Source organism: Caretta caretta, chromosome 4 (assembly GCF_965140235.1).
Source record: "Caretta caretta isolate rCarCar2 chromosome 4, rCarCar1.hap1, whole genome shotgun sequence".
NCBI classification, from domain to species: domain Eukaryota; kingdom Metazoa; phylum Chordata; order Testudines; family Cheloniidae; genus Caretta; species Caretta caretta.
Genome location: NC_134209.1, coordinates 84,356,749 through 84,379,332, shown reverse-complemented (window position 1 = coordinate 84,379,332; position 22,584 = coordinate 84,356,749). Strand labels below are relative to the sequence as shown.

General features: G+C 39.2%; 1 long non-coding RNA gene across 1 annotated transcript in view; it reads left to right on the top strand.

Annotated features, from left to right (window-relative positions):
* The window catches only part of LOC142071769 (uncharacterized), a 248,325-nt gene that overhangs the window by 206,010 nt on the left and 19,731 nt on the right, over positions 1–22,584 (top strand). The window contains exons 4-5 of the long non-coding RNA XR_012667962.1: positions 630–768; positions 5,102–5,155. This is a non-coding gene — a long non-coding RNA (uncharacterized LOC142071769). The remainder of the gene's footprint in view (positions 1–629; positions 769–5,101; positions 5,156–22,584) is intronic.

The window sequence follows — 22,584 nt, the reverse complement described above, 5'->3', positions numbered from 1 at the left end:
TGGAACCTGCTTATAGTGAGTTGGTTAGAATGAAAGTCAAATTACACATTTCTGGTAATAGTTAACCACTTACAGAGCCAAGCTATACCCTTATTTAATTTTGCAACATAGACAGGGATACATCAAATGTAGGTCCATATTCTGCTCTAACTGCATTCCCACACAGAACCCCCTGTGTAGATAACTGCTACAAAAATTGGTAGTGGCAGTGCTCACCCTGTTATTAGGGTGTACGGAGGATATTAGGGAGAGTTAGTACCTCTGTTGCAGGAACATGTCATGCTCCTAAGGGAACAGTTCATCCGCTTTGGTCTCCACCTGCACCCAGCTCTCACCTGTGGTTCCAAATAGCTGTTTGCACAAGATAGTGGCCACACCCCAGTAAACCTCTTCGATGAGCGGGCTAAAGCAGGTGAGGGTAGCCAATGATCACCTATTGCAGCTAAGGAAGTCCCTAGCTGTTATGATTCTTTGTGCCACTGGAATCTGGTTTCCACTGTCGAGAGAGTGGGACTTCCCCCATGCAACGGCTGTCTCACTCAAACATTTCCCATATGGGTTTTATCGCAACACTCATCTCATTAACATTATTGTTATAATCGTCAGCAATGGACTATTGTATATTGCAGAAATACCCACTATGTGGCTAGGAGTTGGTGTTCCAAATGTGGAAGATGACCTATTCCTTCCCAGAGAGAATACAGTTTAAAGACAAAGGCAGATGACGGGCGAGAGGAAAGGGACAAACCATAAAAGCATAGTGATCAGGTTAGTGATGCATATAGTTCTGGCTAATTCCAGAGTTTTCTGGAGTGTGTTTTTTTAAGTAGAAAATACAAAATTTCTCTTTCCTCTAACCTTCCTCCACAGTTCTATTCAATAAAGCTGTATTGGTATGAGAAGACAATGTGCCAAGTTTTTCATCCTAGTTATCAATATACAGTTTCCAGGCTAGTTTATCAATAAGCCTGGGGAATGGGGACTAGAAACTTTTTTCTTTGTAAAATGGAAGATAAAATCAACATGCTGAGCATTACTTGCAGGAGGGGGCTGAAAGTAATGTCACAACATTAAACTTTGGTGGACCAGAAGCCCAGATTCATAGGTATCAAAGGGTGGTCCTGTTTCATCGAGCAGCAAGCCCACTATATTCATTGGGCAAGCATGGGACAGCAAATGGCATTTAAATTCCCATCATTAGATTCTTACTCTCAGTCAACAGCTTTGATGATAGTAATAGACTAGTTTGTTTCCCTTAAATCAAGGCTGCTAAGTCATTTCTGCTGAAGGTGGTGTGTTTCAACTTCTCCCAGTTGTCTAATTTTCAAAGTGAACTTTCCCTCCCACCAACCCTCAGGAGATAAATATATTTTAGTGGCAAGCTGAAATCTTGGAAGTCTTGTTATAATTTATTTTTATCCCAGTATTAATCATGAATTGTTTTCAGCAAGTTTAACATTTTTAATTTTCATTTATTTTGCACAGGAACTACTGTATGCAGGAAGGAGTAAATCCCAGCAGACTGGGCTGCTCTAGCTTGGTCATTTTAGACACAGAATGTTAAAATTTAAGGAAAAATATTACCTAATGCTGAAGTTTATGCTTTGTCTTTGTATGCTGTTGGCTGTAATTCAGAAAAGGGAAGAAAGAAGAGAGGTTTTGGAAGATGTCACACCATAGTACCCAAAGTCCTGATATCACAGAAGCTATTTCAGGATTATAAGAAGTGAACTATTTAATCATATATTGTGGGATCTACCACAAAACATCAAGTGGATGCTCAGGGGGATTCTATTGGGTTTACTTGTCCCTGGGTTTTACTCTTTTCCCCCCCATCATCTGTTCACAGCTATGATCAAGTCTCAGGCTAACTTGCCTTTTCTTAGAACTGATTGCCTTTTCTTAGAACTGATTGTTAGAATTAGTATTGCCTTTTCTTAGAACTGATTCATTGACAACGCTTCATAAGTCTTTCCTTGCAGAGATAACTTCATAAAGAGGCAGGGTAATGATGCAGGGGATGGATGAAACTATGCAACTGCCCTTCTAGTAGGGTCACATTTTATTTTTACTCTTCGTCCAAGCTATTTTCTCACTGATGTTGCCTTATTCAATGCTGCTGCATGGACAACAGCAAAGTTTTCTCTCATGGTGAAAGGAGCATTTTGGTGGATAGGAGGGTGACTTGTTATTTAGTTACCTGCAGTGGTGATGGGGCACATAACATTTTATGCTGCAAAGGTAAACAGTAGAAATTTAATTCTTACAAAACAAATGTAAAAATGCCATAATATTATTTTGAATTAATAGGATCATTGTGCAACTTTCTCTACCTTTAATACTGTGTCAATAGCTAAATTAGGTCTATCTTTATGATATGGTCAAAGCACTTGTACATTTCCCTGCTGCTCCAAGTTACAAAGTATTTATCATTTAGGTATTTATTACTACATTGGTCTTACACTCAAACAACACAGTATTCTTAATCTATAGAACAGATAATTGGTTATGATCGCCACTCATTCATTCAGTTCATTTTAAGACTACTTCGCAAAGAACAAGAATCATGAGGGGAATGCCCCCTATAGGAAGGCAGAGAGTGTGAGAAACTGACTTGAGTCTGTGGGTCCTGCCAAGATTTTAGATTTGCTTATCACTGAAAAACCATCTCCCTAGTCAACCTAGTGAGATCTGAGTTAGGCATAAGAGGGGTTGTGGATGTGGAATGGGATATTTGAGGTTGAGGTTTTGGAGGAAGAGGCCAGTATCCTTCCTGCCTCATGGTTCCTTTTGTTTCTGTCCCTAATTTGGAGATTTCCTCAGAATCTCCCGGGGACACTTCCGGTTGCCCAGCCCTTCCTTGGGGACACATCTCCTTTTCTGGCCATTGCTATTGCCCTCCCCAGGAGGCTTCCTCTAACTCCCTCTCACCTGGGTGCTCCAAGGTGGGATTTCTTCAGGGCCCTCTAGCCTGAGCATGCTTCCTGCTCCTTACCCTCCCTGTCCCAGCACCACCTCTCTATCAGCCAACCTACCCCTATCCTACATGTGCCAACTTGTCCTGCCCCCCTTTTGCAGTCACCAAGTCAATCTGTCTTAATTCACAGATGATATATGCATTTTACAATAGAAATAAATCATACCATTTTATTTATAAACAAAGATGAGGGGAGATTTTTTTTTGAGGAAAAACAGATAATGGAGTGACAGAATCTGATAGCCCTACCACCATTCCATATCCTGGGAGGATGTTAAACAGCAGCTACTGAAGTTAGACATTTTTATATCATCAGCTCCAGATAATTTTCATCCAATAGTTTTAAAAGAACTGGCTGAAGTGCTCAGTGGACAGTTAATATTGATTTACAATAAGTCTTAGAACACTGGAGAAGTTCCAGAAGACTGGGAGAAAGCTGATATTTTACCAATATTTAAAAAGGGCAAACTGGATGACTTGTGCAAGATAATGAGCAATAAAGGATTAAAAGAGGGTAATATAATTAATGCCATAATATAATGTGTATATGGAAAACAGGGCCTGTCAAACAAACTTGATATCTTCTTTTGATGAGATTATGAGTTTGGTTGATAATGGTAATAGTGTTAATGTAATATAATTAGTCTTTTGAAAGGGGTTTGACTTGGTACCTCACAGCATTTTGATTAATAAACTAGAATGATATAAAATTAACATGGAACACATTCAATTAATTAAAAACTGATATGTCTCAAAATATAATTCCCAATGGGAAATCATCATTGAGAGGATGTGTTTCTACTGGAATCCTGCAGGGATTGGTTTTAGGCCCTACACTATTTAACATTTTTGTCAATGGCCGAGAAGAAAAAGTCATCACTGATAATCTTTGCAGATGACACAAAAATTGGGGCACTGGTAAATAATGAAAAGGATAGTTCACTCATCCAGAGTGAGCTGGATTGCTTGGTAAACTGGGCATAAGGAAACAATATGCATTAGCACAGCTAAATGTAAATGTATATATCTAGAAAAAAAGAATGTAGGCCATACTTCCAGGATAGAGTCCTCCCTCCCACCCAGGATGGGGGACTCTATCCTGGGAAGCAGTGACTCTGAAAAAAGTTTTGGAGTTGTGGTGTATAATCAGCTGAACATGACCTCCTAGTGTAATGCTGTGGCAAGAAAGGGCTAGTGCAATGCTTAGATGCATAAACAGGGGACTCTTCTGTAGGAATAGAGAGGTTATTTTACCTCTGTATTTGGCACTGGCATGAGTCCTGCTGGAATACTGTGTCCATTTCTGATGTCCAAAATTCCAAAGGGATGGTATAAATTGAAGAGGGTTCAGAGAAGAGTCATGAGAATGATCAAAAGATTAGAAAACGCGCCTTATAGTGACAGACTCGAGGACCTCAATCTATTTAGTTTAACGAAGAAGAGATTAAGAGATAACTCAATCACAGTCTATACGTACCAACATGGGGGAAAATATTTAATAATGGCTATTTCAGTGTAGAAGACAAAGATATAACAGGAAAAGGAGTACTTGTGGCACCTTAGAGACTAACCAATTTATTTGAGCATAAGCTTTCGTGAGCTACAGCTCAAGCTAGACTGGAAATAAGGCATTTTTTAACAGTGAGAGTAATTAACCACTGGAACAATTTATCAAGAGTTGTGCTGGATTCTTTATCACTGGCAATGTATAGATCAAGAGGTTGCATTGCTGACCATGTTGGCTAATAGCCATTGAGGAACCTATTCTCCATTAACTTATCTAGTTCTTTTTTTAACCCAATTATACTTTTGGTCATCACAGCTTCCCATGGCAATGAGTTTCATGGGTTAATTGTGTGTTATATGAAAAAGTACTTCCTCTTGTTTTGTATTAAACCTGCTGCTTATAATTTCATAAAGTGACCCCCTATTTTTTGTATGGTGTAAAAGCATAAATAACCTTTCTGTATTCACCTTTTCCACAATATTAATGAATTTATAGACCTCTATCATATCCCCCTAATCATCTCTTTTTTTAAAGATGAACAGCCCTAATCTTTTTTTGTTTCTTCTCATATGGGAGCTGTTACACATCTCTGTTCCCCTTCTCTGAATGTTTTCCAGTTCCACTATATCCTTTTTGAGATGGGATGACCAGAAGTCGACATAATATTCAAGGTGTGTATAGTGGCATTGTGATATTTTCTGTTTTATAATCTATCCCCTTCCTAATAGTTTGTGATATTCTGTTAGTCTTTTTGACTGTACTGGTGTGCATTGAGCTGAAGTTTTCAGAGAACTATCCATGGGAACTCCAAGATCTTTCTGGAGTGGTAACAGCTAATTTAGGATTATATAGGTATAGTTGGAATTATTTTTTTCTCCAATGAGCATTACTTCGCACTTATCAATGTTGAATTTCATCTGCCATTTTGTTGCCAACTCACCCAGTTTGGTGAGATCCCTTTGTAACTCTTCACAGTCAGCTTTGGACTTAACTATCTTGAATAATTTAGTATCATCTGCAAACTTTGCTTCTTAACTGTTCACCCCCTTTTCCAAAACATTAGTGACTATGTTGAACAGCACGGTCCAGTACAGATCTTTGATGACCTCACTGTTTACCTATCTCCATTGTGAAAACCGTCCATTTATCCCTATCCTTTGTTTCCCATCTTTTAAACTATCTTAGTTACTGATCCATGTGAGAACCTTCCCTGTTATCCCATGACTACTTAGTTTCCTTTAAAGTCTTTAGAGAGGAGCTTTTCAAAGGCTTTCTGAAAATCCAAGTACACTAGATTGACTGGATCACCCTTGTCCACATGCTTGTTGACACCTTCAAAGAATTCTAATACATTGGTGAGGCTGAGTTCTCTGTACAACAGCTATGTTCACTCTCCCCCCAACAAATCATGTTTATCTAGATGTCTAATAATTCTGTTCTTTACTGTAGTTTCTATTAATTTGCTTGGTACTGAAGTTAGGCTCACTGGCCCATAATTCCCAGGATCGCCTCTGGAGCCTTTTATAAATCAGCATTACATTAGCTACCCTCCAGTGAGCTGGTTCAGAGGCTTGTTTCAGTAATAGGTTACATAGTATAGTTAATAGTTCTGCAAATTTACTTTTTATCAAATGGAATTTTACATTTTCCTTTACAGGGGCGAATGAGCCTTCACCAGCTGACTGATTTTTGAAGAGATGTTGTTCAGACTGGTCAAATTATCTGCTTCTGTGGCAGCAGAGCCATATATCAAGGGAAATAATAATTCTTTTCTTGATTTTTGTCTTGCGTCACTCATGTAAGGTAAAGCTTGGTATCACAGCTTGTGCATTAGGCTCATATGTCCATCAAGTTAGCGATGGTCATTAGGAAAATACTGGATCCATTATTGATGGAGCTTGTCAGTACTTCCAGTGTGAAGAACAAGATACTGATGGCTTTGGTGGAAACTTGTGTGCACCCTTTGCTGAAGAAACCATTGCTTAATGTCAGCAATCTGACCAAATGTTGACCTCTTTTGAATCTTTACTATTTTTGCAAGGTTAAATGCCATGTTTCTCCTTGACTCTTGTCATCCTGTTACCAGACCTGAATATTCTGTAGAAACTGCACTTGTGCTGGTTTGACATCACCTCTTAGTGACAAATAACGTTTAGGTGCCCATGCTGGTATTAATTAGGTCAGCTGCCTTGGATACTCTTGTTGCTGAGGTGCTGTTGAGTTGCCTGAATTATATGAAGGAGTGAATGGTTGCTCTTTAGTGCCTCTATTCCTACCTGGCTGAGAAATCCAAGAGGGCTATATTAGGAAATTGCTGATAGACCCTGAGGGCTCTCTTGTGTGTGATGTGGCAAGCTTACTACCCATACTGATGAATGCATATATAGAACTGTTAGGGGGATCAGAGAGGAGGGATGGGCTATGACTTTCAGTATGCTGATGACACTCAGCTCTATGTCTACATCTTGACTGATGCAGCAAGGTAGGGATGAGTTTCTTAGACATTGTCTGATGGTGGTTGAGGCATGCTGAGAGGAAACTAGATGAGGCTCAATCCAGGTAAAATAGAGTTAATAGTGGTAGGTTTGAGACTACTGGAAGTTATATCTGCTCTCTTGCTTTAGGTTGTGCACCTATCATTCATTACATACCTTCATAAATTGTGAGAAAGCCTGGTTATCTAAAAGCACCTGTCCATCCAATACCATCTGTAGCTAGGATGGCCTTTTAAAAAAATCTGTATTTGACCAGGAGGGTCATCCAGATGACAGATTTTTCTTTCAAATCCTCCTCATCTTTGCTACTGTCAACCATGTCTTAGACTCTTCAAAATTAAACTTCTGCAATGCACTCTACATGGAGCTATAGCTTCAATTTATTCCAAAGCTGAAATGGATACAGAATATAGCTGCCTACCTGGAGAGTGAAGTACTTTGCTTGGAGCACATAACAGTAGTGCTTCGTGGTCCACACTGGTTACTGGTTGGCTTCCAGGTAGAAATTAAAGGTGTTAATTTTGAGAGACATCCTTTCTCTTCCAGCCACACTTGATTTCAACAAAGCAGCTGGAGCTGGAGTCCCTTGGGATAGCTGTACAGGAGGGAGCTGGCTGCAGAGTATCCTCCAGGAGGGAAATTCACATCCAAACTCTTTAGGCAGGAAGTGAAAGGCAGATGTAAACAACAGTCTTGATAATGTTGTCATTGTTACAAAAGCTGTATCTTTTTTATAATCTTACATGCATATGTTCCGGTTCTGCAGAAGGAAAGAGATAATCATGTTGTAAATAGACCTTTTTACAGACACTGCAAGTTAACAGTAAATGGATGCATATTGTGTGTATTCTGCAACAAGGAGGATTAGCTTTTATATGCAAATTAGGGATTCTGGAGGAGAACCACTTTGCAACCTTATGAGAAAATCTGTTGTCAAAGAACAAATATTTTACACTGAGAGTTGATAACTCCACTAGGTTTTGTTATTTGTTTCTCAAGGGGCCTCTGTTGCCTAGTTTACAAAATGTATGTTTTACTTTTTGGACATATAAGACTCAATTCATTAGCCACATAAAGAAGTAACAGACAAATAGTCACTTGGTATGAAAATGTGATGGGAGATTAAAAGGACACAAACTTGTGGATAAAGTTGTGTACCTATTATTGTTACAAGCAACACCTAAGATTATTAACACTGAAAGATTAGAGACTAATAGTGACTTTCTCTATTTTTTCAGCTTGTTTACTTTGTGCACTTGAATAGTTTGAATAGCCAGGTAATAATAATAAAGCCTATTCCCTATATAACACTTGTCATCAGTAGAACTGCTCCCCAATCTTTTTAATGGATTTATCCTCATAACATCTCTGTGAGGAAGGGGATGCATTATTATCCCAATTTTACAGACGTGAAACTCAGACACAGAGGTATGTCTACACTGAATATGGAAAGTCTGATTCCCCATGCAGGTAGACAGACTTATGCTAGCCAAGCCTAAGCTAGCTCACTAAATATAGCAGCATGGACATTGCAACACTGTCACAGGCTAGCTCCCAGCGTCAGAGTCCACATGACCTCCTGGGTCTGGGCACAGGCAGCAAGCTAGCTAAAGTCTGCCTACCCATGCTGGGAATCACATCTCCTAGCTGCAGTGTCAACGTACCCAGAGCAGCTAAGTGGCACACCTAAGATCACAAGGAAGTCCACGGCAAAGCAGAGATATGAACCCCTGTCTTTCATGTAATAGGTCAGTGCCACTCTTTCCCCTGCAATAGTCAGTAAGCCCCGTTTGTGGGGGTCTTTCATACAGGAGAGAAAATATTTAAAATATAGGAAAATGTGACTATAAAAGAACAACACTTGGCAAGGGGACCCACGAGCAAGTGGAGTACCTGAAATGATTTAACTCATTATTTGAAAAAAGACTGCTACTCTGAAACCTAGTATTCAAATTGACTGTCTCCCTTTAGTATGCATGAGAGTTCAATTCTGTAATGTAAAGCCCCTTCCCTGTTTGGGAGGAGGGGAAGAAGGGCTGGCCAGTGCTGAGGCAGAGGGTGTACTTTATGCAAATTGAAGGTTTGTCTGATTTTTTTGTGTGTGGACTTTTAACCAATATTGCACCCACATCATAGTAATTTATTCTAGACTACATTTCCCTAGTTTGTTTATGAGAATGTCCTGTGGAACTGTTCAAAAGCCTTGCTAAAATCACGATATATATCATATCTACAACTTTCTCCCTAATTACTAGGTCAGTAAACCTGTCAAAGGAGGAATGATGGCTAGTTTGGCATGATTTATTCATCACAAATCAAAGCTAGCTATTATTTATAAACTTATCCTCTAGGCACTTACAAAAAGATTAATAATTTGTTCTAGTATCTTTCCAGATATTGAAGTTAGGATGACTATAATTTCTAGGGTTGTCTTGTTCCCCTTTTCAAAGATAGGTATGTTTGGCCTTCTCCAATCCTCTGGGACCCCACCCATTCCCCAAGAATTCTCAAAGATAATTGCTAACCGTTCCAAGATTGCTTCCGCTAGTTCCTTCAGTATCCTAGGATGAATTTCTTCAGGCCCTGCTCATTTGAATACATCTAGTTTATCTAAATATTCTTTAAGCTGTCCTTCCCCTATTGTGGCTCATGTTCCTTCCCTCTTGTTGTTAATATTAATTGTGTTAAATAGCTGGTCACAAGTTACCTTTTTAGTGAAGACTGAATCAATATAGGCATTAAACTTGTCAGCCTTCTTGATGTTGTCTATTATTAGCTCTCCTTCCCTACTAAGTAGTGGACCTACATTTTCCTTTGTCTTTCTTTTGGTTCCAATGTATTTATAGAACGTCTTCTTATTGCCTTTTATGTCCCTTCTTAGCTGTAACTCATTTTGTGTCTTAGCGCTTCTGTGTCCCTGCACACTGGTACTATTCTTTTGTACTCATCTTTAGCAATTTATCCAAGTTTCCACTTTTTGTAGGATTCCTTTTTGATTTTCAGGTCCTTAAAAGAGCTTTGATGGAGCCATATTGGCCTCTTACTGCCCTTCGTATCTTTCCTTCACATAGAGATTAGTTTGCTGTTTAATCTTTAATATTGTCTCTGAGAAACTGCCAGTTCTCCTGAACTCCTTTTCCCTTACATTTTCTTCCCATGAGACCTTAGCTACCAGTTTTCTGAGTTCGTTACAGTTTTCTTTTTTGAAGTCCATTGTCCTTATTCTTCAGCTCTCACTTCTGCCTTCCTTAGAATCATGAAATCTATCATTTCATGATCACTTTCACCCAAATTGCCTTCAACCTTCAGATTTGCAACAAAATCTTCCCTGTTAATCAGAATCAAGTCTAAAATGGCTGTCCCTCTGGTTACTTCCTCCACCTTCTGAAAGAAAAAATATCCCCAATACATTGCAAGAACTTATTGTGTTTTGCTGTATTACTTTTCCAACAGATGTGTGGATAGTTAAAGTCCCCATTATCACCAGGTCTTGCATTTTGGATTTTTGTTGTTTGTTCTAGAAATGCCTCCTGATTTGGTGGTCTATAGTAGACCCCCTACCATGACATCACCCCTATTTTCCCTCTTTTTCTTCACCCAGAGACTTTCAACTGATCTACCTCTTATCTCCTTCTGTACCTCAGAACAAGTGTATATATTTTTGATGTATAATGAAACATCTCCCTCTTCTCCTTGCCTGTCCTTCCTGAACAAGCTAGAGTACATGATCCAAGAGATTTCTTAGTCATACAAAACCATTTACTACACAAGGAGAGAGTATTGTTTAGAATGATTTTGTATACAGTTAATGCTAATATACCACGTGCCCTATGCATATTCATTTTCTAACAATATTAAATATCAAATCCATGCGCCATGTCAATACTTACAAAATATGGAGGTAAAGGGTGTCTAGAAAAGATGATTTTCTATTTGTTAATCCAGTGCTACAGATCTTTTCTAATCCTTCCCCTCTGAGCACTTTAGGATCTGAAATAGGAGAGTACAGGGTTTTAAAAATCACACTGTCTTCAGTGTGAACTATCACAATGGCATTCTGTATAATCTCGAATCTAGTTATAATTCAGTTTATGGATAATCACAAAATACGGGCTTGAAGTAAACTTGAAAAAACTACTTTATCTCCCCTACAGCCCAACAGATTACAAAAGAACCTGATTAACTAGACACTTTTCCTCTAACAAAAAAAGATAAAGTAAATTACATGTGGAATTGGTTTTTAATCTAATATTAAACTTCAGTATAGTCCACTTGAAGTGATGGTACCAATTTAGGCACTGGCAGGAACAACTAATTTTGAGAGTTTGAGTAAACAGAAAAAAAGAACAGAATTTGTAGTGAGGTACTCCTGTGTAGTCTTTGTTGTTTTTATATTTGAATTGCTCTCACCATTTTTAACTAAGGAGTTAGGAATAAGAGCATTTGCTCCCTCCTGAAACACAAGTCACTATAACTTTGCCTTGCCTGATATAAATGTGCCACATCCATATCATTAGCTATCAGCACTTCTCTTAGAATGTACACCCAAACTGGCCTGTCTTACTCCACCAGTTAATTGTGTGCCTTCTGCTGGCTGGATCTGCAGCAATAGATTGGAAAATACTGTAGCATTATGAATAAACTATGGCTATTTAAAACAATATTATTCAGCAGCAGTACAGTGCATTTTACTTTTGAAAAGGTATTTATAGCAATACTAGTGTTAAATAAACTTTTGACCTACAGGATGTAAGAATCTTTAAGTGGCATAGCATATATGAAAACACTTTGGAATCCATATTTCTAATGTTAAAGATGCCTGAATGTTTTCATACTTTTAAAAGAATATTTTCTCCAAAATTAACATTGTTTCAGTGTATCTACATACTGAAGTGCTGGGAACATGTTGAAAGGCATAAAGAAAATGAACTATTGTGAAGAAACAGTTCAATATGAGTGTGCTTAAAAGTGAACTGCAGGCAATGAAATAGAACAAAAATAAAGCCAAATTTGTTGGCTCTGTGTATCATAACAATGAAGAAAAATTTTGGAGCAGAGAATACAACATTTCAAAGTTCACTTTGTGCTTTATGAATTTATGAGCTTGTAATTGAGTCAAAATACATTTCATGTGATAAATTATAGGTACATTCCGTTAAAAACAGTTGTCTCAAAGGAACAAAATCCAAAAAACAACAGGAAATAACTATTACATGTTGAAACTTGTCAATCTGCCTTTTATTGCTAGGGTCTCTGAAGAGTGAGTGATTTTATTTAACAGGTTTGCCACAATTATTGGGCACAAAAGATAAAGGATGAACTTCATTTCTGCATATAACTGTTTTGAAGATTGTAGTATAGTATTTAGCCTTTTTAGTGGTATTGGATATTGGAATGGAAGCCCATAACTACAGAAGAAGATGCAAAAATCCTCGTAGTGGTCAATTATGGAATAATACGTGCACAGGGGAATGTTCTGCCTAACTTCCTTCTGTGACAGTTTGGCTTGTGATCCCTTGTGTTGTTGCGGGATATCCCTTCTAATTTGTTTTTAATTCTCTCTAGTATAACAGTGGATTTTATGATTATCCAAATAAATATCTAATCCATTTTTAACCCCACCATTCTCTTGGGCTCAGCAAGACCTTTTAGAAATGAGTTCCATATGCTACTTGTGCACAGTGTATAATGGTATTTCCTTCTATCGATTTTAAAATTTGCTTACTAGAGGAAGCCAGGAAATAGAATTTCAATTCTGTGAATAATTTTGTGGTTTTGGAAAAATTTTCATCCTGAATCAGGACAAAATTCCCAAACCTCACCATTTTTCATGGAATTGAAATTCCTCAATATTTTGGTACAGAAACAATATTCTCAGACTTTCAGGCTTTCCTGGGAGCACTGGCTCTGTGGCAGTCTTCCTGGCAAGCTTCCCAGGAGCCTGGGAAACCTGCCTGGTTTTTGTCTGAAGTTCTGTTGAAATCAACATGTTCCCTCAATAAAGAAAAGTTGTCCATGATGTCACCAAAGTCTTTTCTGAGTGGGTGAGGTTCTGTGGCCTGCAACGTACAGGACGTTAGACCTGATGATCATTATGGTCCATTCTGGCCTTATGTCTATTAAACTAAATGTTAAAAATAATTCAACAACGAGCACCCGTACTTCAATTTTATGTGATACATATACAATACATCACAGCATGACACTTGTTAGAGATCTTCTTAGCTAAAATTAATGGATATTTGCCTTCCAGGACATGCCACTCCAAAGTAATGAGAAGCTATTGTTTCCATATGAAAGAGCAATACCTAGAAAGGAAATTCTTTGCATTACCACAGGAAACAATATGAAAGAAAAATAATCTACATTACTTGAATATAACACAGAAGACCTTTTATACTCAGAGCTTCAAGTTTTACAGGAAGGATATAAGGGACACAAACTCTTTCCCCCCTAAACAGATGCTGAATCCTACATCTCCTGATATTAGATTCTCCATTGGTTTTCTGTAGGCTTTGAATTACTTCTGCTTGATTTTAGTGCCACTGTACTTTTTTCTTCAGACTCTGTCCTGCCAGATCTGTTTCTCTCTGTGTGCATATGTTTCTGTGCTCCTGCCTCCAGCCTTGATTTCTGATTCATACATTGACTTTCATTTGTCTCTGAAGGTGTCAGACTTTCTTTAGAACAATATTATTTCTAACTATCAAAAATTCAGAAAGTAACTTACAATCTGATATCATAGGTTCTTGGATATAAGATATCCAAGATATAAGAGTACAGTATTAATATTTCTAGGTTTAGTTTAGTGATTGTTAAACCTCTCAGGTTCAAAGTTCAGGGTTGGGTCATACATATTTGGATGTTTACCTGAAGATTTAAAATGATCATTTCCTTCACTAGCAACTCATCACCTAACGGTAGGTCTTTTCAGGGTTGAACTGTACCCTTTTTCTACTTCTGGCATCTAGTCTCCTCTTCAAAGGCAACCAAATGACAATTCCCGCACTGGCTTATATTTTTCTTATTATTTAAAAGGGAGGCAGCTGGGAGTTGCCCTTCAGGGCATACTAAATAACACAGTGCTTGTAAAATTTAGGCCAAATTAGTAAGTTCATCAGAGGAGTTTCTGAACTCAGCTGATCTAGAACAGGTTAAGAAGCCGGCCAATCACCTCTAGAAGGTCGCAGCAGAAGGAATTTGGAAGAGGAATAATTGCACTAGGTCTCTGTCACTGAAGAAGCTGGAGGTAAGATCAGGGCAGCTTTACCTAGAACATGAAGTGGGTTAATGGACACCAGCATAGGAAATGGATCAGCAGGTCACCCTTAGGAGAGGAATTGGAGGGGCATGGGTGTGCCAAACTAATACCTAAAGACACAGGAGAAAGAAAATCTAGTAGGCTGACCTCCCACTCCCTAGACAACCTGCCATAGCAGATAAAATTGTGCAGGGAGCAGGAAGGGGAAAAGGTTTCTTATTGAAGGAGAAATGAGGATTCCTTCTCCAGGTATTTTCAAACCTTAAAGATTTGATTCAGTGTCTCAGAAGGAAAAAAAAAACACTAATGTGGATAGCAATGAAATTGCCCAATTTTGGTGATATTAAAGAAGTGATAGGACTCATTGACAGACTGAATAGGGGGGAGAGTAAGAGAAAAAGAGTGGAAATTTGAAGGCAAGCATGAGAACTGGCAATAGTGCTAGGGAAGAAAGATAGATAACAGCAATCAGGAGAAAGATAAGTTTCATTTTGGAAAGACTGAGTTTGGGATGGCAATAGGACATGCAAGAGATGCATGATGTCAGACTGTATAGAGGACAAGAGTTCAGGAGAGGATATGGGAATCAGGCTCATAGAATTTCTGCTTGAAGACACAGGAGATAGATATGAAAGAGAATGTCATGAGAGCAGGGGACCAAGGGCAGCACCTTGAATGAGAGCAACAGAGAAGGGAAGAAGGGAGTATGAGGAGCCACCAAAGGAGACACTGGAAGAAGGATGAAAAACCAGGGGAGTACAGTCACATAAGCCAAGAGAGGAGAAAAATCCAAGGAATAAGGTAAGATCAACTCTGTCAGAGTGAGAAGAAAGGACAGGAATGGAGAACTCTTTAGACTTAACAAAGTTAGATACTATCTAAAATTAAGAGTGAACAAAAATGCAAATTTTGATTCCAATGATAAAACTAGTAAAAAAACCTTTGAGATTGTTTGCTATATATTCCAACATAGAAATCTAAGTGATATATGAGAGCTACTTCCATTTTAAAAACAAATCATTAGCCCTTTTAATTTACAGAACCCACTGCCCTTCCTTCCACTCACAGAAAGTTTCCTTTGAAAAGCTGGTGTATGACACGTTTTCCTTGCCAAAAGATCATAATCAAGGACAGAATGGCCATATGGCAGATCATATGAGCAGTCAAATTAAAACCTATCCAAGTTGCATCCAACTTCACATGACATTAGCTCCCGCCATAAGACATCTGTAAAGCTCTCAGCTAAATTTCAAATAATCAACTCTGCCTTATTTTGTCTCTAATATAGTATCAATATTTATTATGCCAGTTGCAATAATTAGAACAACAGTGCATGAATACAAAATGCTTTCAAATCTCAACAACATTTTATAAAATGAGGGCCAAATTCTGGTGAATTCTGAAGTGAGGATTTCACATCCCAGCTATTGATAAGTGAGTTCTTGCCAGACAGGATGCTATCAAACGAAGTTTCCTTTTACATTTGCTAGGCACTTCCCTTTCTCTGGAGGCGATAGGCATCATCAGGACAGGATTGTATTCCTAACAGCCCAATAGCACCTTATTTCAATGTGACTAGTTTGGAATGTGAGGATGTGACCGGCCACTTCCCAGCTTATGGCTGCCTCTGTTGCTTAGCCAAAGGCCTTAGCCTAAGAACAGGGCCTCAGACTGTCACAGTAAGAGAAGGACCTTACACTGGCAGACAGTGATTCTGATTCTTTCTTTTATACCTCTAGAACTAGCCAAGTGATAAGAATACACCTAAATTCTTAGAATATCGGCCTTTACAGACAGGCCTGAATATCTATATCCTAACATATACACAGGCATCATATTGTTCACAAATGAAGAGCAGCCATCCCTGGGGTGTAACATCTGGTGTTTTGAGCAGCATGCTGTTGCACAACAGGTTAGGAATCAAACAAAGAACATATATGGAATTGCAAGGGGCTTCAACTAAACAAGATGTAATCATTAAAAAAATATTTCTACTGATTTGCTGACCTCTAACAAAGCTGTATCGTAGTTGCCATTAAAAAGTGAGCTTTTATTGACAATTACCTGACAGCAGCATTTGAGATAAAACAATTCTCCTGGTTTAAGCACAAAGAAAATATTATGTTATCATAGCAAACACTATATATAAACTCTTGACCATGATGAGTTTTTAATGGCTACTCCTAAAAAGCATTTTGAGTAAAATTTGTCATAGGACTTCACAACTTTTATGGTCACAATGTTGTTTATAATGTATCCATGAATAACATTCTAGGAAGAATATAAAACCTGGAATTAATTGTACTCTCAGATTGTTCATACTGTTCATTGTATGCAACTTACATTTATTTTAATGGAGGGGGGTTGTTCATGTATCGAGGCTAGAATTTGGTTCCGAAATAGGGTAATCAAATTATGACAGTTAAATAAAGAAAACAGCAAGCAGTGGTAGCATTGGCTCTTTTTTGCTTGCTCATAAATTTTAAGTGCCAATGCATCATACATTTCTCTCCATTGTGTATCAGCTGCTTTAACAAAGGTCATATCTATCAGAAGAAGGGTCTCTTTGGAAGCAATGAAGTTTTCTATACCTCTCTCCTAGCTCCCCTGAATTGATGAGCAGCATCAATTCCAACTGAACTTAATATGGATGAGGGCATTCAGCATCTCAGAGAATCAGGCTCTTAGGGTGCTCACCACTGAAACATACATAAAGATGCACATTGCCAACTACTGCATTCTTTATTGTTTTTCCAGAGGGTAGCATTGACCTAATTCAAAGACGTCCTTCTGTAACCTCTTCCCAGCCACTATAATGCTCCAATAAAGGGGCCAACTTCCTGGACTCAAATTAAACTATCTGGTACTGTATTATATTTTAAAGGCAAGAGCAAATTTAATTTACAGTAATCTTTTAAAATCCATCTTGTTCTTCCCACTGGTTCTCAACTGCTTAGCTGCACTCTATAGAAGAGAAGAATGCTTAATAATGGGTCTTAAGGGAAGCATAGCTAGTGTATGGTTTTCTTCTATATACATATTATCATGCAACACTGATTACATGGATATGTTACTCTCGATAAAAAATAAATACTTGATCCTGCAAGATGCTAAGTGCCCTTAATTTCCCCTGAAACCAATGGGAACTGAGGGCACTCAGCATCTGGCAGTAGGTGTTCAGCACTGGATTTGCTATGGCTATTGATTTCATTTGGAAGGTGCTTAGATACAATGGTGATGGGTGGCAATATACAACCCTAAGAGAGGTTAGATAAGGACAATGTAAAAATCTAACAATCCCCCCAAAAAGGAAGGTAAAGGGCTGAAATACCATCCTTTAGGTGCCCAGCTATGCCTAAGTAAAAATACAACATGCAAACAAAAAGTGGCTACACTAATATTTAAACAAAGAAATTATAAAGGTATGATTCACCTCTCACAGCCTCCTTAGGTGATGCAGGAGCTCCTGTGTACTAACTCTGAGCTTGTTCCTGCAAGATCCAAAGCATCCTTACTTCCCACTGACGTGTCCCAGGAGGTGCTCAGTATTAGAGCTGGATGAAACTTGGGGATTTCAGTTTCTCAGATGTTTCAGGATTGAATTTTTTAATTTGCTTTTCCTACAGTTCAGAACAAAAACAAATTCACTGCAATGTTCCATCAAATCAATGATCTGCCAGAATTTCATTTCAGAAACTCCAAAATGTGATGTTCTTGAAATGAAATTGACATTCTTGTCCATTTCATGGCTGCTGTTCCAGCTGGGACTTGGGGACAGGGGGATTGGCAAGCTCCCTGCCACAGAGCATACAGCCTACCAATCCCCGGGGACCTGGCTCCAGTTCAGGCTTGTGGGGCTAGCAGGCTCCCTGTCATGGAACTTAATGGCCTTGAGAGACCCAACTCCAGGTGGCAAGCTCCCTATTGCAAAGTGGGGAGGCAGAATGTTTTGCCTCTCCATCCTTCCAAACCGTGCGGGGGTGGGGAGACAGAGCACTCCAGTACTTTCCTCTCGGTGCCCAGGAGTTCCGGGGTGTGGGGCCTAGGGGAGAGACAAAGCATGCCTTTTCAGGAGAACATTTTGTTCTACTGAATTGGCATTTGCCAGCGAAACAGTTTCATCCAAAAATTTCCAACTAGTTCTACAGTCAGCACCTCATGAGAGCAGGCCTGCTGTCTCCTACTTTCAGATACAGAACGGCATGCGTGAGCAGTAGGTATAAAACAGCTAGAAGAAACTGATGATGTTTTCATAAAATTGAATGCAACTGTGATGGGGTAGTAGTGCCTATGGGTCAGTTCACCTCCATCAGGTAATGTGGCCCTTTAAGATGTTGAAAGGTCTGAGGTATTGACAAGGACCTAGGAGATTGTTTGGAAGCAAATCCAATCATTGTTCTTTCAGAGCCCTGGGGCCAGGAGCCTTGCAGAGACAGTGGGGCAAGGCTCCCCTCTCACCCAGCCAACTGGGGAGGAGATGGGGCCAGGAGACTAGCATATATGCTGCTTTCTCTGTCATAGTAGAGCAAACACCAGCAGGAGGAAGCTGCCTGCTGGCTCCTCCAAGCCTGAGGTCTAATTGGGAAAAAGGGTCCAGTTAAGGACGCATGTAGAACACTCTGTAGAATGAATTAATAAACCAGATACACATGAAGATAGTATGTGCATTGAACTAGTGTGGTCTGAGTAATTGACAAAGAACAGGAGAGGGCACTGAAAGAATTATACTTGCAGGGCCATGAAAAAAAACTTTTTTTGGCCAGTTCATTTTATGTCGTACTTGGGATCCGCAGATTTAGATTTTTGCAAAATTTTGAGGGCACAGTTTAAGGGGCAGATCAGTTTGCAAAGTTCACTTCCAGTTTGCAGTTGCATGCTTTGCAAACTGTGCATATTCACCCTTGCATACAGAAGCACCATGACAACTGTATGTGGCCCAGATGAGAACTGTCTGCTGCTGTTGCAGCTGCTCTCAGTAGTGGAGGTCTATGAGTTGGCACTGGATGTCCAGGAGCTCTGGCTGCTTTTTGGGAGACACAGACTTAACCCAGTACTCTACACCCACAAGCTGACAACCTCCAACTGGTGATACAGGTTGCTGGGAAGCCCATGGGGTATATCATGCCCACAGGATGCTTCAAAAAAAGTTTTACAAGGGTCACAAAGCTTCACACATAAGTGTTGTCAAATACGCTACTGGCCATTAACCTGCCACTGAATTTCACAGCTCAATCTCATGTCTGAAAGAGCAACAGCAAAATAACTTTTGTCATAAACAACTGCTATATGCAGGTGAGTAGGAAATGCCCCATTTTAATTTTTTATTATCTTGATCATTTTTTACTGGACTGCACACATCTGTGGCTACAACCCCAGGCTCATCTTTAATGTAGCCAATGGAATTTGCTGTTCCCTATATCCTCAAATTAGCTTAACATTAGTTAAAGCATCACGCTGCACTATTACCCTTTTTTAAAAATTACTTTTAGGGATCTGATGCTATTTTTATAAATATGATGTTTCTATGTATGAATAAATAAGAAAGTTGGTTGGACTAAAAAAACATGAATACAAATGTCTGGTTTGCCTACAGCCTATACCTACCCCTAGTCTTTTGCTCTATGGAGCACATTAAGGAAGGCATTTCATCCTTTTGTCTAAGTTTCCTTAAAGTTTGGGGTTTCATTGTCATTCAATTTTTTTTTACAGCTTTAGATCTCAACATAAGTGGAAAGGGGAAAAAATATTCCACTGGCAGGCTACTTTGGAGACTACAGAATCTTGATGCAGATGCCTGGATACATCATAAGGCTGCTTCAGTTAATATAACAGAGTTTCGTTTGACTCAGTGGGAACTTACACAGCCTTAATGACTTGATTATGATCTTGCACTACCATAAATCATGATTAACTTCAGTGAAGGGAGTGGAGTCACTTTAGTGTGAAACTGGGAAAATGAGAACAGAATTGGGCCTGAAGTCTAACACACTAATATTCCATTAGCTTAACAGCACACAGTGTTTTTAATAGTGTATAATATTTGAGATTATAGTTGATCATATTAAGAGTTATGTAGTATATACCAAGATAAGGGAGAGGGAAAATTAAAGTTGCATTTCCTGAGTTCTTAAAAGTGCAGTCTTAATGTCTTCTTGACATAGATTTTTTTGATGGAATGTTACACAAAGATGGAGCAATACTGCCAAAAACATTACATGTAGAGATGGGCCTGAATCAAGCCTGTGGCTGTGATGAACAGCTCAGAAACTTTGAGGATGGGGAGCTTGTGTTGGAAATGGCCCACCTTGATTATCATACACATTGTAAGGAGAGTGATCACTTTAGATAAGCTATTACCAGCAGGAGAGTGGGGTGGGAGGAGGTATTTTTTTATGCTTTGTGTGTATATAATAAGATCTTCTACACTTTCCACAGTATGCATCTGATGAAGTGAGCTGTAGCTCACGAAAGCTTATGCTCAAATAAATTGGTTAGGCTCTAAGGTGCCACAAGTACTCCTTTTCTTTTAGCTCTAAGTTGTGGGCTCATCTTTATTTGCACGTATTGCCATTCTTCTGACACCTTCACATTCCCTTTTCTTCAAGAACACCTCTTTATAAACAGCCAACCATAAAAATATACTGTTTTCATTCATTCAGTGGAGATGCAGTTCATGCTATAGGCATGCTCATTCTGAGGGGGTAAAGCTTTCTTCCAAGTGGAAAGTAATCTGCTTCTAACTAAGACAAGATTCCTGAGTTTTCGCCCTATACATGCTTTGTTTATACTGATTGCTTTCACTTGAATCACATTAGCTAGTGCGTCACTATCAAACAGATAAGTTAATTCTACATCACTTAGTGCGACTTGCAGATGATAAATGTTATTGATGAATGAAGTAGACTAAAGTTGCACTTGGAACTATAATATGTAATTTTGGAGAAAACATTTATATAAAAAAGAAACTCTCTGTTATATGCATTTAATTTTTAGGATCAGGCATTTTTGTATGTCTCTTTTGGAAGCAGATTCCATTGTAAGATCAAAAGAAGAGCAATTCTTGCCCCCCCCCCCCACTTCTGTCCTTGCACTACTCCAGCAATGAAAAGGGGATGGAACAGCAGGGGATTCATCTGACAAAACAGTGCCACCCACCCCACCATTCAAATACTGGAGTTGGACAAGAGGTGAGAGGGGGCTGAGCTGGAGTGCAATGAACTCCAGTGAGTATTGGCTGGCACAAGGATCCCTATGGCATTAATAGTCTGTGTAATTTAGAACAGCCTTTAAGCTACTCTAAGTATGGCATGGAACAGGCTGGACTCCAGTCCAGCCAAAGATGAGGGGAGCAGAAAAGTGGCTTAGTACAGGAACCATGCTGGTCCTAGGTGCAACTCATTTAGACTCTGACCAGAATCTGGCCTTACAGATATTACTTTAATACCTGTAATTTTATTAGCAAAAGCTGCTGTGGGTATGGGTGAACAACCCATGAAGGTTTAGGTGTGGGTCTTACAAATATGATCTTGCACTTGCAGGGGGTAGTGCCTACAGAACACAAACCTCCAAAAATCTTCTCTCAGACCAACCCACGATATTGTCTTACATGCCATCTAGCTGTCTGGACAATTGTTTAAATTTTTTCGTCTGGGAGCCTAATGTACTCTACCACTTGGAGCCCTGCTGGTTACTCCCCTCTCGAAGTTTTAGGGGTTAGAGTGCAGGTTTTCACATTATGAGTTGCTGCTCCTGCATTCAAATGTTCTTTGGGGCAAGACAAATACTACGAGGGCCCATCTCCAGCATGTAGCAGACAAAGAGGGGAAAAGACTCTCTAACTGCAGCTGGCACGTTGGAGCTGGCAGCTCCCAATCAGAGTGAAGTCCCACAATTGTTATTGCATGGCTGCTGTGGTTTTTAAGCACAGTGGCCCTTATCTGCTTTCTCCTTCCCACACACAGAAAAACTCGGAAGTGTGGGGAAGGCATTGGACTGGGCTCTTTCTTAAGACAAAAACTGTAACTAGAGGTGCCCTGCAAGGATGGGGGCAGCGTATGTGATGGCTTTGGGTGTCTAAATAGCATCATGATATTCTGTGGCCCTGGTATGACATCTGACGTGGCAATAAGACTACAAAGCTACCCTGATTTCAGGAGAGTTAAGGGTTCTTTACCCACCTTCTAGATGGCCTTAACTACAGATAGTGTTGGCATACAGCTTTCTTCTGGTATAGGCCATCCTAAAACAAACTAAAGTTGGAAACTAGAATAAGAAAATAAAGCCAGCAGGGTCCTACTGGCAGCCTAGCCAAGGATGCTACCGAGATAGCAACGCTTTTCATTCC